Source organism: Spermophilus citellus (genome assembly GCF_964194105.1).
Source record: "Spermophilus citellus genome assembly, chromosome: 3".
Taxonomy (NCBI): domain Eukaryota; kingdom Metazoa; phylum Chordata; class Mammalia; order Rodentia; family Sciuridae; genus Spermophilus; species Spermophilus citellus.
The window spans coordinates 217,022,984-217,033,046 of NC_138184.1; the positions used below are offsets into that span (position 1 = coordinate 217,022,984).

General features: G+C 49.1%; 1 long non-coding RNA gene across 2 annotated transcripts; it reads left to right on the forward strand.

Moving 5' to 3' along the window:
* The first annotated feature begins 1,442 nt into the window (after nucleotides 1–1,442).
* Nucleotides 1,443–7,896, forward strand: LOC308645394. 2 transcript variants are annotated; one of them, XR_014021194.1, is made up of 3 exons: nucleotides 1,443–2,708; nucleotides 3,240–3,346; nucleotides 7,171–7,896. It is a non-coding gene; the product is annotated as an uncharacterized lncRNA (long non-coding RNA). The 2 variants fall into 2 exon arrangements; XR_014021195.1 differs by lacking the exon at nucleotides 7,171–7,896 and adding an exon at nucleotides 4,080–4,371.
* Nucleotides 7,897–10,063: the final 2,167 nt, after the last annotated feature.

The window sequence follows — 10,063 nt, forward strand, 5'->3', positions numbered from 1 at the left end:
GTGCTCTCCAGAGGACAGTCCAGATGGGACCCTTCCCCTGGAGGGCTCACAGAGGTTCCGAGAGGTTCCGAGAAGGGCGGGAGTCCCAGTGCGCCTGGCAACCCGGTTGGCTCTGAAGGGGCAGGAAGGGAAGGGCTGGGCTCTTCAGGTGGAAAGAAGGACAAAGGGCGATGGGCACAAATCCAAAGGGGCAGCAAAGCAGAGAGCATGTCCTGGGCCACAGAGTTCAGTTCTCAGAATGATACCCTGGTCTTCAAGCAGTCTCCAGGGTTCCCCATAAAACTCCCTTCTCTTTAAAATAGACACATAATTTTCCTTGGGACATTTTTGTGTCTGACACACAAGTGCCAGACAACTCTAGTAAGATATACTACTCATCTTGGCAGTGACACTGTGGAAAGAAGCCAAAGTCCTCAAATGTACCTCCTCGTAGTCCCCAGCCCCAGAATCTAGGTGCCCACATGATGGAGAACCCTGGCATAACCACAGCAAGAAAGCTCATTACCCCTAAGTCCTCCATCTAGAAGAAACAAGATATAGTAGTCCCGGACCCCCAAGCATTCAGCCAGAAGTCATCTAGACCCTAGCTATCATCTGCTGCTGCAAATTCCAGGTGTGGGCTCCAGGATCAGATTGGCTTAAGGATTCTGTGCTAAGAAGAGCTCTGGATAAAACATAAGGGGAGGTGTTCAGGCCTCAGATACTGGGGATTCAGTATCTGGGAAATCACTTCTAGAGGTCACCTAAAAGATTATAGACTTTTATGACATTGACTACATGCCTATTGTAAAAGCCACACACAGTATCCAGGATACATAAAGAACTGTTAAAATTCAACAACAATAAGACAAATAGCCAATTTTTTTAAATGAGAAAAAAAACCACAAATATACATTTCTACAAAGAAGACATAAATATGGTCACTAACCACATGCTCAAAATCAGTAGGGAAATGCAAATCAAACACAATGAGATACTAACAAAACTGAAAACACGTCTACACAGAAATGTGTACACAAATGTTCACAATAACATTATTTACAATAGACCCAAAGTGGAAACGACCCAACTATCCACCAAGTGATTAATAAATAAACAAAATGCGGTGTAGCCATACACCAAAATATTTGGCAATAAAAAGCAATTAAGTACTGATATATGTTACGACATGAATGAAACTGGAAAATATCATGTTAAGCAAAAGAAGCCAGACACAAAGGTCTGTACGATTGTATGACTCCATTTGCATGAAATGTCCAGGACAGGCAAATCCACAGAGACAGAAAGTAGATTAGTGGTGACAGGGACTCTGAGAAGTGGATGGGAAGTAGCTGATAATGGAGATGAGATTTTATTTCTTTTCTTTTCTGCTTTTTTTGGAGGGGTGATGAAATATTCTGAAGCTAGATAGTGGTGATTGATACATAATTTTGTGAATAAACAAAAATTTAAAAAAACAGAATTATACATTTCAAAAGTATGAACTTTATGTTATATGAATTAGATCTCAAAAAAGCTATTTAGAATATGGGTGTGAAAGTACAGTAGTCCTTCCTTATTTGCTATTTTTTTGCCATAGTTTCAATTATCTGTGGTGTACCAACATCTGAAAATATTAAATGGAAAATTCCAGAAATAAATAATTCATATAAGTTTTAAATTGCATGCTATTTTGAATAGCATGATATCCTCAAGCCGTCCTGTTCTTTCCCTTTGCTCAGTGTATCCACATTATATATACTACCTGCACATTAGTCACACGGTAGCCATCTCAATTATCACAACTATGATGGTATCACAGTGCTTGTGTTTACATAGCCCTTCAGTAGGAGCTTAACATCATATCACGATGCCTCTGTCATCACCCCACTTCATCATAACCTGTGGGCATGCTATCAACCCAGGAAGAAAGAAAAGATATTTTAAGAGAGAGGGGAGAAACCACATGCACATAACTTTTTTTTACAGTATAATTAAGTATAACAGTTATAATTGTTCTACTTATTAACAGTTATTGTTGTTAATCTCTTAACGTGCCTATTATAAATTAAACCTTTTCATAGGTATGTATGTATAGGAAAACCCAATTACATGTAGTGTTTGGTACTGTATGCAACTTCAGGCATGCACTGGGGGTCCTGGAACAGATCCCTGTGGGTAAGGGGAAATGACTATAGGTGCCTGATATACAGTCATCTCAAAGAACACGAAATGCACGTCATCCCCCCTTCCCAGGTAAGGACACTAACTGCCAAGGGTGGTGCTAGAGCCATGGGACAGACAGATGGAAGGACTAACAGACAAGAGTGGATTTAAACTAGGTTTGCTGGATCCCAAGGTCACATTCTGTTCACCACACCACACTGCTTCCTGCCAAGATAATAAGCTGGCCAGCAACTGTGGAATAGTCCCTCTGGAAAAAAGATCACTCCTGGGACAAAGGATGGCTGACCAACATACAACTCTAGAGTTGAAGGTCACATCAAAGGGCGTCCCGCCAAAACCCTTCATTTACGGGATGAATAAGCAAGGGCTTCAAGGCACCGGATTGGCCAGCACAACCAAAGCAGTGAGCTGGGGCACACACACCCTCATCTCACAGAAGACACACAGGGACTCCTCTGCAGTTAATCAGCAGTCCAAAGCAGAGGGACCTCACCAGCTGGGGCTTCCAGGCCAGTGCCATCACCAACCTCCAAACAGGCCAGGTGCGTCTCCAGGGCCCGCTGAAAGATCACTCAGGCTGGCAATAGCTCAGTCTTCTGCAGTTACCCTGAAATTCCTCTTCCAACCCCAGGAGTGCTCTGAAAAGTCCCACCAGGGTGCAACTGTTCCAAGGAGCCCTCTGAGCCTTTGAACTACTTAGCAGGGACAGGGAGTTCTGGATTCAGCATTCAAGAGTGAGCATAAAGGCCAGAGACTGAGGAAGACCCCCCCCCGCCACAGCCTAAGTGACTCTATGGGGAGACATTTGAGGAAAGGAAAGCAAAGCTGAAGTCAATGACTTCACACTGGAAAGCAGGGGCCTTTTTATTGCCTGCTTCAAGTCTCCATTGGGGATGTCCTGTCCCTAACTTAAAGTGTCCCAAATTGAGCTCCATGCCCCAGCGTCCATCCCACACACCTCTCTTTCTGTTGCTGCCCTTTCTGCCACTACTCCCACCCCCACTCCCCCAGGGACCAGAGCTGAGTGCCTTGGCTCAACTTTCACGCTGGTCCCCCTCGCCCCCGACTTCCAGGCAGTGTCCAAGGCCTCTGGCTCTGAATTGTCATTCCCTTGATGGCTGGAGCCTGTTGTTTTGTGGCCACTGCAAGTGTTTCCAAGTATATGTACAGGACTCGAGAGGTAAGCCTTTCCCCACAACTATTTAAACCTAGAAAAAGAGAAGCCGAGATGGATGACCTTGTGCAAACAGGTGACAGAACATATGAAAGTAAAGCTGGAATCCAGGAGGGTGGAGCAGATGGGGTTGGAACTGCTTGTTGCGTGTATCCTGCTAGAACAGAAAGGCTCACTGAGTCACGGGGGCTGCTGCCTGCGGCTGCACGTTATTCATTATTTCCTGGTAGTCCCTCTGAACTCTCCATCTGCTGATGCTACTACAGTCACACTACTACTTCGAGTGAAAAAAAACCTGTGACCTGTACCTTGTTCCAGTTATTCCAGGCTGGGCACCCACTGCCCTCCAATCCTGCCCTGCACACCCTTGTTTGGAGTTTTGTGCTTCTCTAAAGGCACAAATACACAACAGTGCTCATTCCGTACACCTGGCAGCATTTGATACTTTTGCTGCTTTGTTTAATCTTGTCTGCAACGATTTGATAGATTCTTGGAGAGGAGCATGTGCTTCAGTGGGTTAATATATGTACATTATTAAGCTTGGAACTGAGCTTGGCACACTGTCAACACAATCCAGATGAGCATTAGCTACCATCAGCCCCCATGGCTTACCAATGTCCCCCAAGTCCTTGAGCACAATGCCACACACCCGGTACAAGCCCCCGCATCTGCTCAAGTGGACAACAGGTTTCCTGCAGCCTCAACCTCTTTTTTTAAAACTAAAAGTTTGCCTTCCCAGGCCAAGGTCCTCTCTCAGCATCCCTTCCACGCTACCCCCTCCGCTCTTTGGAGTCCAGTCTGCCGGCAGGAGGCAGGGCCCTGGGGGAGGCTGACACCCGTCAGCTCTGCATGACACCCTTGCTTGTCTCAAGCTTCACAGAAATTACAAGACTTGATGAGCTACTTGCTCCTGTCTGAAATTGGAATGATAACTAAGGAGAGTTGGAAAAAGAAGCGATTTTTAAATCTTACCAGGCACTGAGCCAAGCCAGTGGTGATATAATGACAATACTCATTTGTCCAGGACCGGCCAGAACTCATTTGTCCAGGACCGGCCAGAACAGTCACAAGGACTCATTCTTTTTCAGTGTGAAACTGCATCTAATGATACCCAGTTGGGGTTCCATTTTAGATTCTGAAATATCTCCAGAGCACTCTCCCCCAACAGCACCTTCTGGCGTGTCCAGAGGTGTGGGGCAGTGGTAAGCAAGGCTGTGGGGGCTGAGCTCCAGGCACCACAAGAGACCACTCTGGCCTCAGAGAGCCCAGGGAGCCTCCCAAGCTTTGGAGAGGAAAGCCTGAATCTGGACATCTCTGCCTCCCCGACGCCGGGACTGGGGAGCCCCTCCGTGTATCAGGGGCCAGCACATAAAACCCAAAAAGAAACTTCTCTGTCCACCTACGCCCACAAACCTGGCTTCCTCACCCCCAGTACGCTAATTTCCCGTGTCTCCAGAGAGTATGAAACCAGCCTAAGACAACCTGGGCTTGGAGAAGGAATACCAAACAAAGCTTCAGTCAAGCATCTCTGTAACAAAGGGTTCAGAAAAGTCTGCTGTGTTACTTCCTTTTTACTGCCACCAGAACCCCTGTAGCCGAGGGTGAGCCCACGCATGGGGCACTACTGATACCAGGTGGCCCACTGGCCCCAACCTCCCCACGCGAGCTCCTGAGGACCCAGGCACCCTCAGTGTTCTCCATGGCCTACCCCACGGCTGTGGATCCACACCCTCCCAGACAGCAGGGGTCGGCCACAGTGGCTTTAAATTTAAATTAATTAAAATAAAATAAAACCTTGAGATCCCTGACCCCACCGGCAACATTTTAATGCTTAAGAGTCTCGTGGGTCAGGGGCCACTTCGTCACGGGCACGGGTCCCGGGCAAGAACATCACCACCGAAAGCTCTGAGAGTTGCTATAGATGGTGACATTTAAACTTATAAGTGACCAATTTTAAAAAAGCTGTCACCACGTGGCCTTGAAGAAAATACACTTCCAATCCTAATGGACAAAAATTGTTTCCCTCAGAATCCTGCTGAGGTCCAAGCCACTTGTCAACGCCCTTCGTAGGCACACTCTTCCATCCATTCTTCAAAAGCTGGTCTTCCCGACTGGGTCCAGCTCATCTTTCTACTTCCTGACCCCTCAGCCCTGCATCTGAATGCCCACAATCCAGAGGAAACTAATCAGGAACTCCTTCTCTTCTGGGGCTTGTAAGTCACCACTTCTCCACGTCCGGGTGCTGGTGTGCTGGGGCCGCACAATGCCATACACTGCGCTACTGAACCACAGAAGCCTGCTGTCCGGCAGGCCTGGGCCACAAGTGCCAGCAGAGGCACCGGCAGGTTGGTTCCTTCGGAGGCTGTGGCGGAGAACCTGTTCCTGCCTCTCTCCATTTCTGGCGGTTGCTGGTGACCTGTGGCACACTTTGGCTTGGGGACTACTGCCCCACTCTGTCTTCATGCTCATGGGCCGTTCTTCCTGTGCCATTTCCCCTTCTTATGAGGACACCAGACACATTGGGCTAAGGCCCACCCTAGTTCAGTGTGACTTCATCTTAACTTCCTCGCATCCCCAACAACCCTGTTTCCAAATAAGGTCACAACCTGAAGTACAGGGAGCCAGGACTTCAACATGGGAGCTGGGGGAGGGGGTACGACTTTCAAAGCCTCAGAGGAAAAGCACTCCCCCTGGCACACCATCTGCCTTTCATTGTCCCATTAATATGAAAAGATCTGTAAGAAGTACTGGCTACTCAGCTTTGTGGGAGCAGGTGGTGACCCCAGGCAGGAGCTTATACTGCATAAGGCTATTTCCATTACACATCAAGTGAACTCAAGCCTATTATACTGGATTTAACAAGGTCCACATACAAAAACAAAAACAGAAAGCTGGATGTGGATGGGAAGGAGAACTGTCACAGTCACAAGAACAGGGCTGCCCGAGTTCCTTCGTGATCAAACAGAACGGCCTCATCAGACAGAGATGGCCTCACCAGACAGGGACAGGGACGCGCTCCAGGCAGGCAGGGCAAACAGGTGACAAATCCCCCCCCCCACCCAGACTCCTTAACATGGTGTTCGATTGTCACCAGCACCATGCAAATCATCCCCTGAGCTCAGCAAATGAGATCCTGAAGAACAGACAGCCACCTCCAGCACAGGGGCCCCCGAAACACAGAAAGACCTCCCTGTGGCCATGGTTATAATCGCTAGCATTCACTGGGTGCTGCTGCCATATTCACAACAGCTTGCAATGGGTCTGAGGAGAGGCGTCCCAACAGCGCGAGCACTCTGTAAATGCTCCTTCCCTCCCCTCCCCACCTCCACTGCTGCTCTGGTACTGTCCACACTGCATGACTGTCCCACTGTACTAACACTAGTCATTTCTAACATCCCCACAAGGGCAGAAGAAAGAACACCTCTGTGGGGACAAAGCATTATTTCATTTGACGTTTCCCCAAACCCTCTTCCACGGCCTCTTTCCACATTCCTCGGAGCTGGAGGCCCCTCCCTGCCCACTCCCCTGGCCCTGCCTGGCCGGTTTCCGTCTCCCTGCTCCTTCTCACCCTCACCTGTGAGACAACAGTACAGAACCCAACAGTCTGGCTCTCGACTTTGGCACTCTTTTTAAGTACTCGGCCTTCATAGAGATTGACTGTGGTTGTCTTGGTTATGGCCCATGATTTTAACAGACTTTGTCCCTCAGAGTAGTTAAATAAAGATGGATATTAGCACAGTTTTCCACCCAATTATCCTATTTTCAAAAATAGAACTCTCCTCTGTGTTTCAAATAGAGGCCTTAATCTTTACAAATGTCAATCTTACCAGGTCGACTCCTGAAGCCTCAATCATGAGCAAGCTCAACAGCATGGTGGGCAACGGAGCGTCATGTCAAACCATCTTCCTGTACGTGTGTACACAGGTACATGCGTACACGCAGTATTGCAGATGGAAGTGCCCATTCACCCACACTCACTCACTCACACACAGACATGAGGTCATGGAGACCGTGACAGACATATAGACCAGCAATTCCACAGGGTCCTAATGTTGCACTGAACCCCACCAGAGAAAGACTGAGGACAAGCACTTAGACCTGTCATTTTGGTCTTCTGGAGAATTGCATTTGCTGAGCTGCATCTTGATGTTTGGCCTTGAACTTCTAATGAGGATGCTGTGGGCAAGAACTGTAAGAGTCTAGCTTTTCATCTGCCGTGGAGACCCTGGACACCCTATTCACTGTACCACTCAGCGCTTCCTAGATTAAAGTCCATGTGCAAAATTTAGGTGAAAAGAACTAAAAGAATCTTTGCTTTTCTTAAAGACCCGGCATGTCTTCCTTTTGACAGTTATGGTACTGCAGTGACCACATTTGCCTTGTTTTTTATGCTATGAAATTCAGAGGCAAGGCAAGACTAAGTATCAATGTCAGGGCCTTCTGATGCGTATGTCTGTGATTCTTTTCCCTCCTGACTTTGAACTTCTATATTCATTTGTATCTATTCTGACCCCGTTCCTAAATTCTTTTCTTGTATCATATTGTTTATTAGAGCACATGTATCTATACTGTGAAACAAATAAAAATCTGTAGAACAAGGTGAGGTATAAATAATTTGTTGAATAGAACTCAATTAAAATAATTACCACAGTGAGCATAGCCAAATTTAGGGCATGCTAGAGCTAAACAGTACACAGAGTAAAACATTCAAAAATTAGCACATCGAGGAGGCAGACACCAAGCTGCCTTCCCAGCAGCCATTCCCTCTCCCTTTGGCAGAGCCCCGACTTGGTTCTGATGTCACTCTCCCCAGTCCTCTCATCTAGAGGGACGGATCCAGGCTGTGCATGTCTCCTGGCTCTGGCCAGAAGAAGGGAAAGAGAACAGGGGCCCTTACTGAAGGACGGCTTGTCTGGCTGCACGCACAGAGGGTGATGAGGAAGTGCAGGTCTCTGCTGGGCCAGCTGCGCACACTGATCCACAGCATCACCAGGTGCCGGCACAGAACATGCACTAAGAGATGAAGGAGAGGTGGTGCAGGGCCAGGCAGGAGGGTGCTGTGAGGGCCATGCTGAGCAGGCGCCTGCCAGGAGAAGCAGCTCTCCAGACTCCCTGGAATCCCAGGAGCCGGGCCTGGAAGGTTCATCTCTGATAAACACCCCTAGTGAACAGCGCTGGCTCTATCAAAAGAGGCCAGAGGAAAGGAAGAAAGGGTGGGAGCAAGGGAGGTGGTGAGGGAGGAAGAGAGAGGCTTCCTGCCCCTGGCTTTGTAGGCCTGGGGAAAGTTCCTAAAGCAACCCTGTCCAGCCGCCGAAATCCTCGCCTTTTCTAACTGGCTGTTCTGTGCCAGACCTAAGAAGTACCCACCCCACACATCCACTTTCTCTAGCTAGACAGGGGCTGAAGACCAAGCTGCCTGCTGCATCTCCCTGCTGCCGCTCTGCCCTGGGCGCTGGGTGTCACTCTCCTGCAGCCTAGAGGACCCGTCCTCAGATGCCTGGAACGTGATGCGCAGAGCCCTCCCACTCTCCCCATCCCACAGTGGAGATGAGACTGTGCTCAGTTACATCCAGCCACCCGCCCAGGCTCTGCGCATGCCCCACCCGCCGGCCACGCCTACCTCACCTCGGCTCAGTGCTCAGGTGTCTGCACCCTCCTCACCCATCTCTCCTCCAGCACCGCACTGTGTCCTCCTCCCTTCCGCACAGCTGAAGCCCGGACACTCCTAAACACCCCCGGCTAGCTCCTGGGGACGAGGACCACCCGGCTGTCCTCTCAGTGCTTGCATCTTCGGCCTCTCCTCTTTTGAGGCAGGGTTCTCCAGAGCCGACTTCTATAAAGCAAATCTTATTTCTGACCAACCTAGATTTTGTGGGCAATGTTTCCTCACAGCAGAAACAAAACAAAACAATAATCTATGCCCCAAAACATGGAGGAGCAGTCGCACCTGCCCGCTGCCAAGGGAGGGGCTTTCCTTCAATGGACTTCCCAGGTTCAAAAGTCCTCAACTTCCCTGGTTAGTCCAGGCCACTGCTACGGGCTGCACTCCTCACATCAGATTTCACCCAAGGGGACTGGGCGACAGACAAGGCAGACAAAAGCACAAGTTGTCTCGGCTACCAACTCCAAAAGCACGTCCCACCAGAGGGCACTCTCTCTCTAGATGGGAGGGCACAGGTGTGCACCTGTCCCAGGGCCCTTCGGAACCTCTTTAAGCAATTCTGGAGGGCACGGTGTTTTCTACCCCGGCTGAAGCATCTTGTACCGGGCTTCACAAGCAGTGGCCTCCAACGTGGCTCTGAGATCACTTGTGAATGCGACAGTGGAGCAGAGGGCAGCAGAGGTACCAGAAAACCCCTGGATGGCTCTGAGATCACTTGTGAATGCGACAGTGGAGCAGAGGGCAGCAGAGGTACCAGAAAACCCCTGGAAAAGCCTCTGGGTTAGGCTGAATGGCAGGTGATAAAACCAGGTTCTTAAGGAGTTCAGCAGGAAGGCCTGGCTCCTCAGCTGAAGGGAGCAACCACAGGAGACTCCCTCCCTGTTGTGTGGTCCTGAGACTAGCACCAACTCTAAGATGACCAACACCATGGCACACACAGGAAGCTGGGCATGGAAGAGGACAAGGCGGGAACAGTGATGTAACAAGACACCCAAAATCTTGAGTGATAAAGCAGATTCTGACTTGGGACCATATAGACAGAACACCTTTCAGTTTGGTAT